This window comes from Apodemus sylvaticus, chromosome 7 (assembly GCF_947179515.1).
Source record: "Apodemus sylvaticus chromosome 7, mApoSyl1.1, whole genome shotgun sequence".
NCBI classification, from domain to species: domain Eukaryota; kingdom Metazoa; phylum Chordata; class Mammalia; order Rodentia; family Muridae; genus Apodemus; species Apodemus sylvaticus.
In genome coordinates, this window is record NC_067478.1 from 74,945,790 (window position 1) to 74,953,106 (window position 7,317).

Here is a 7,317-nt window from a genome sequence, read left to right on the forward strand (position 1 = left end):
AACCAGACTGCACTGGGAAAGGAAGTCAAGACTTTCCAGGAGCTGGAATGCTGACAAGGGTTTGGAGAAGTCCTTTGGGTGCTAAGGAGAGGGGCAATGTAGCCCTGGGACTGTAGACAGCTGACTCTGCTTGGTTTGCAAGGAGGAGGGAGACAAAGATAAAGAAAAGTGACCCAGAAGCAAGTGGAGCTATCCCATTTCTGGGAGATGTTCTCTTGGAAGGCACCAGAGATATACAGGGTGCTGTGGCTTGCAAACAGTTCATCAGACAGAGTAGAAGAAAAGGTCTCAGATGCCCCCAGAAAGCAGCTTGGGCAAATGGGAAGCTAAGAAACCAGATTATTGGCAAGCATCACAGGAGGAGAGTAATCCTGAATGAAAGTCCGAAGGTCTGTCCTCCACAGAGGCCACGTTTGGATCTTGGCTGCCTATGGGGCCTGGGGATGGTTAGCTTGAGTGGGTGGAGAAGCTGTAGAGATTGATAGGATTTAGTCCTTTCTTAACTGTGGACTCTATCAAGGAAACAGTGTCTACTTCTTCATATTTAAGACGGATCTAGCTCTCCTTATCTGACACAGTATTTTTTTTTTAATCATTTGAGAGATTGACATGTGATAAAATACCCATTAAATGGTAAGGGGGTGCATTATAAAGGCCAAGTCCTATACAATAGCTATTGGTTAATCTGTGTTTCTAGGAGTCTTTTCATTCTTCAGAGACTCCCTGAACGTGGTGTTTGTTGTTTCATAAAGGGAGGGTATCCCAGGCAGGAAGACAAATACCGATAAGAGGAGCTTCAGTAGCCCTGTGGCCTACTCTTACAATAGTACTAGTCTCATGAGAAAGGCTTCAAAGGGGCGAGGGGCGTAAGAGGAGGAAGTATTGGTCCCAGCAGTAAGTTCTGCAAGATTTCAGTATATGAGGTTGATGTACAAAGATCCAATTTTGTTCCGAAAACTGGCTCCCGTCAATTGGAACGTAAACACTGTAAAATTTCAAAATCAAGAGTTATAAAACAAAGCAAACCAAACTGAGAAATACACCCTGAAAAAATACATTCCAGACAGCAGTGCAGGCCAAGAAACCTGTGGAGGATGAGTTAGAGTTTCGGTTGGCCTTACACAGTTCCAATGTCAAAGCTGTCTGCAAGAAGAGTCCTGTGTTGGCTGGAATTTACTGCCTAGATTGTTATTTTAAGACAATATTAAATGCCAATGAGACAACCTAACTGAAAGTGAGTATGAGGCTTGATCAGCCTCTTTATGAAAGAAGGTGTAACCCCCAAGAGCAAGTTCATTTGAAAATGTGCATAATCACTAGTTACCAGGGAAGTGATAGCTGGAGCCCCAAGGATGGGCTAAAACCCCCAAACTGGCACATCCCAAGTCCTGGCAAGAATGTGTGGAGCTGTCCGGAGGAACTCCTAGATTCTGGTAGGGAGGCAGTGAAACTTTGGAAGAGAACCTAGGGTGTTTTTTTTTTTTGTTGTTGTTGTTGTTTTGTTTTGTTTTAAATGTTAAACATATACTATGTGTGTGACAGCAGCATTTTCTTAGCTTCTCCCCTAAGAGAAGTGAAATAGATGTTATATAAAGATGTTTCTACCCATTTGTCATGGTACCCTTATTTGAAACAGCCAGATCTGTAAAACAACTTGGGCATTTATTAAGAAAGAACTGAATAAACCATGGTGTGGCTATTAGAAAAGCACCCAACAGGGTTGAGGAGCCGGAGCTAACATTGGTAGATCTCAGAATGAAGATGTGTGATGTCATGGGGACCAGAGGAGAGTCTGAACCATAGTGTTATGCTGATTGAGGACTTTAGAAGTGTGAACTAATCAACAGTACAGGGAACAGAGAGGTGTAGTGTGGTCTATAGAGAGGGTAGGAAGAAGATGGATCGTAATGAGGTAATGGTGGCTAAACTCTCTTGGCTTTGGGGATGGTTACAAACTCACCCAATCCTACACTTTAAGGATTGAGGGTTGAGGATTATTGCCTGTCAATTATGGCCTAGTCAGTGGTTCAAATGGTGCAGGAAGCAGCAAGGTCTGCTGCAACAGTTAAGAATCCCACCTGTGACATAAGAGGCTTTGAGTTTCCCAGAAGCAAAACCAGCTTTGCACACAACAATCTCAGATACCTGGATGGAGGTCTAGATTGCCTACCTTTGAAAGTTGGGGCTGATGCCGGGTGGTGGTCGTGGCTCACGCCTTTAATCCCAGCACTTGGGAGGCAGAGACAGGTGGATTTCTGAGTTCGAGGCCAGCCTGGTCTACAGAGTGAGTTCCAGGACAGCCAGGGCTACACAGAGAAACCCTGTCTCGAAAAAAGCCAAAAACCAAAAACAAAACAAAACATAAAAAAACAAAACAAAGTTGGGGCAGTTGGGGCTGGTGAGATTGTATCTAAATATGGATGGATGGATGTGGCGAAGATAGAGGAGATAGGATTTGATATGAGAAAATGTGATGGGAGGCAGGTACCTCGATCCCACATTTGATTTGAGAGTGACCGAGCCTTAGCAGCCATGGCTTGGAAATTTATCCCCATTCAGTGGTAGTCCTACTCCACAGACCAACACAATGCTAGTCAGATCTATTTAATGATAACAAGGGGCCCTGGCTGCAGGGCAAGGTGTGTCTCCATGGTCAACAAGCCTGCTTGTGACTCCCTCTGCTTATCCCCTGTACCAGTTCCCACACTGTTTCCCCTGCGTCACCAAAATCTTTTCCCCCACAAACCTTCCACCTCCATTTCTTCATTGAACACTGACTCCCGAAGACTGCTTTCCCTAGTAAATATTTTTCAATCATTGTTCCTGTTTCAGTGTTGGGAGCTTGGAGTTAAGTATTTTCTAGACACCTTACTGCCAACCCTTGAACCTTTATCTTTTTTCCCCCTAAAAACCACACCCATCTGTCCCTCCTGGTGCCCTCACTCCCAGAAGGCCTTAGTGCCTTTCCTTGGGTCTTATTCCCCACCCATCTCTTTATGTTGTTTTTAATTAACCAGGTCATTCTAAGTATCCCTGTGGCTGCTCCAGCTAGTGCCCTGGCTCTCCTGTGCTGGATGCTGCACCTTCAGTGATACACTCCCCACCCCTGCCAGGCCCTGGCCCAGCAAGCATTTGCCATTTGCATGGTCACAGCTTTGTCTTTTCCCCTGAAGTCTCACCTGTTAGGATTCTGTCTAAGCTCCACCCCACAGTTACCTGGCAACAGCCAGGTAGGCCTGGCTGAATAGAAAAGGCAAAGCTTGCCCCCCCCCCCCATCTCTTATTCGCTCACTCTCAGCTTCTTCTCTCTTGCCCCATCTTGGTTTCTCCTCCCTCCCCCCTCTCTCCATGTGGTCATGGCCGGCCTCTGCTTCTTTATTCTCTCCCTCTCTCTGCCTTTCTCTGCCTCTACTACCCTCTTAACTCCACTCCCCATGCCCTGAATAAACTCTATTCATACCATGGTGTGTGTGTGTGTGTGTGTGTGTGTGTGTGTGTGTGTGTGTGTGTGTTTGTGGTCCCTCAAGGGGAAGGGATGCTTCGGCATGGACCCGCTGAGGCACCCCCTCCTCCCGCATCTCCGTAGAACATATTCTCTCACCTCTTTCTCTTTTTATGATCACAGCATCACCTTTCAGCTTTGTTGACCAGGTGCCTGCTCTTGAGTTCCCCAGGCTCTCCAAGAGCCGAGAGCCTCTCCGCTCAGCCTGTGCCTTGAATCTTCCAGTCTTCACTTTTATCGGGCTCAGAGGCCATGATTTTTTTCCTACAGTGTCCTCAAATTATTAGTCTGTCCTCTGTCGGCCCCACAACATGTCCTTCCCTGGCAAATGTGTGGCTTTCTCTACAGCTGGGCCTGCACCCGTGAGAATTACTCGAGATTATGACAAAGTTAGATGCTGCAGCGTCGCTCCAATTTCATACTCCCCACGGTGGGGGAGTCCTCAACACTCAGTGCTCAGTAGTTTATCGTGTTCCTCACGACTCCCGGCCCCTCTCGATGCTCCCTTCTTTCACAATCACTCCAGACCCCTGACCCCTAAACTCTCAGAGAAAAGACTGGCAAGAGAATACAATGCACCCTGCATGACCTCCTCCTAGCGAAGGCCAGGCCCCTGACACCCCCATCCCTTACTCCCTGGTCTGGGGCCTACTCCAATGATGATATGCTTTCTAAATCTTCAACTTCTTTCTCGCTACTGGTTTCTTTCCTTCAGCACTTGGCGAAGAGCTAGGACTTCTCTTTGCAACAAAGTTAAGCCAATTAGACCTCGGTCAATGCACAGGTCCTTCCAGCTGTCGCTCCTCATGTCTCCTCCCAGTTGTAGCTGCTTTTCTGAGGGTTGGTGGACGCTGAGTCCTCTTAGCTCCCCTACTTTGTCCCTTCAGTTCCAGCTTCCAACTCATCAGAGAGACTGTTCTGCGTTCACCTGGTGGTACCCTCCTCTAGCAACACAGTGTCCGTTTGCTTGCTGGTGTGAGAGGCCTTGTCTCACCTGCCCACCCGTTTTGCCTTCTACAGGCCAAATCCTTAAGTTCTCAGGAGCTTTGTTCAAGCAGTCTCTGGCAGTAAGCATTGCCTTTCCCTTAACTGAGGCTAGACACCTGGCTTCGCAGTGGCTGACTAAAATGCTACCTTATCACTTACAGGGATGAGGCACTTACTTGGCTGTTTATCTGTGTAGTATTTCTCTCTCCTCTAGACTCTCAGGGCCAAGGGCATGCACTGTGCTCCCTATTCACGAAGACTATGCAATCTGTTTGGCTAACTTAGAAAATAAGTGGCCAAGCTGAGTGATTTACTGCTGCTTGATGGACTTTTGCCTGTCCTCATGGCATTGCCTGATCTAGGAGATGCCACTTCTCTCTTTTCTGTAGATTTGAGTGAGCAGCTGTTTTGCGTGTTTTTTTGTTTCATTTTTTTGTGGAAGACTTTTTTTTTCTTGCTAGAAGGGAGGGGGCATTCTATATTAGTGTTAAGAAAACATTACTATCAAGTGTGTTTGTGTGTGTGTGTGTGTGTGCGCTCGCGCGCGCGCGCACATGCGAGAGCATTCATGCACTTGTGTGTTCTTCAGAGTTTCAAGCAGGAGGGCACCAAGTTGAGCAGCACAGTTTCTGACAACTGGTCAGCAGTGGCAGGTGTGTTTGTGGTTCTTTTCCAGATGAAGGTTGGTGGAAATCTTCTGCTCACAGGTGGAATTGAGATTAGAGAGGCAGGACAGGGGAAGGCTTTCCAAGATCAAAGTAGACTTGTCCTTGGGAGTGAGTTGGTAGGCAATGATAGACTGCTGAGTTCTTTCACCTTTCTTCCTCCTTGGACACACACACTCACACACACACACACACACACACACACACACTCCCCTTTTCTTATTGGACTTATCGGAAGTTCTATCTTCCCAGAGAAACAGCCCCCCCACCTCCCAGAGCTTGTTCAAGTGCCCACCGTGAATCTGTATAATGACTTTGCCAAAGCATTGCACCTGTCATCTGAGGTCAAATGGCAACTTCTAACTGGAACGGATGAGAAGGCATCCTGGAAATCTAAGACAGTTGTTATTGTTGGTAAATGACACTAGGTGAACAGCAGACGCATCCTCTCCCCTTGATCCTAACACAGTTCTGATGAAGTGCGCGTTATTCATGCTTAGTGTTCATTTAGCCGATTGTCAAGAGCACGCTATATCAGAAACATAAACGCGCTTCTTACTACGACGTCAGATTTTGTTGAATAACAAGACTTTCACAGGCAATGTTTGTTTTGTTGGCAGCAATGTGAATGTGACAATATCATTTTCTTTGATAGGAAATGCAGGCTCTTGCATCCAAATCTTTAAATATTTTTAAATTGTATGTGTGTGTGTGTGTGTGTGTGTGTGCGCGCGCGCACCGCGCTCACTATAAAAGGGTGAGAGTGAGTGAGGTGCCTGAAGAGGCCAGAGGCATCAGATCATTTGGAAGTAGAGTTAGAAATATTTATTTGCCACCTGTTGTGGGTGCTTAGATATGAACTCTGTTCCTCTGCAAGGAGAGTTTATTCTCTCCTAACCACAGAACCAACTCTCCAGTCCTCTTTTGTTCAAATCTTAATTACTAAAATTAACTCTCAAATCTTAAAATTACCTTTGAAGACAGTAAACATCAAGGTTGTGGAATAGCTACAGGGAGCTACAGAAGACCCCCAGCAGAGTTCGGAGATGCCTGGGAGGCCGAAAATTGGGAGACTCAGAGATATGCCAAAAAGCAGGGTGGGCGGGGCCGGGTTAGAAGTCAGACAGCTAACTCCACTGGAGGCCTGCTGTAAGCACCTCCGTTGCTGATGCCGCCTTTGAGTCCTTTCAAACTACCAGAGTGAGGTACAGTCGGGAGGCAGAGTCAAAGGGCAGCGCTGAGAGCAGGGAAAAGAGCAGATGGACCAGTGAGAGGCAAATTGCGAGGGACGAACAGGTAGTTGGGTAGCTGACTATCTGTACTGGCTACGTCAATTTCCACACCCCCCCCACCCCCCCAGGAACCTGGCTAAGCTGAAGACCCTGGGATAGTAAGACATTCTCTGTGAACTTCTTGTCCTACATAGGGGCTAGTCAGATGAGGCGGGATTGGAGCCATGGCCACTGCTATAGCACAGGCATTTAAGCAATAGCACATCTTTAAGGCGATCTAGTGAGGGAACTGTACACTTTCCCTCGGGCTGGTGTGCCTCGGGCTTGACTTTTGTGATTCTGGTTTCAGTACACTCATGAGCTCCTATGTTGTTTTTTGATAAACTTATAGGATGGCACCTTTGCCACTCTTAGGAGAATTAGGTAGCAGTCTATGTCATGTGGGTGGTGCTGATGGATGGATGGTATTTTATGTGCCCAACAAGGTTCACGGTCACCCTGCATCTCCTCAAGATGGAGTCCAAAGCTGCCTATAAAATGGAGTCTATTAGGCAGAACCCAGCATGGGAAGGCAGTGCTCTTTATCCATTACTAAGTGACTTAGGACAAGGCACAGACTGAGCTCAGCCCTGGTGAGGTCAATGGGAAAGGTCCTGGGTGGTCCTGCTCCGCTCCTACCTTTGATCAGAAAAGATTCCCCAGCTCCAGACCAGCCCGAGATACTACCCCTCAGCTTTTAAATAGCTTTACATCTTACTACAGATCAGCTGCTTCCAATTTACCCCCTTCCCAGGCTGCCTGTGTATTCACGCTGTGGCAATCTGTGTAGCCTTTTAAATGGGGCAAGACACTTAGTCATACCAGATGTATACTGTAGCAGATTGAATTCAAATATGCTCTGGGTTGACCTAAGCAGATTCCACCCCCACCC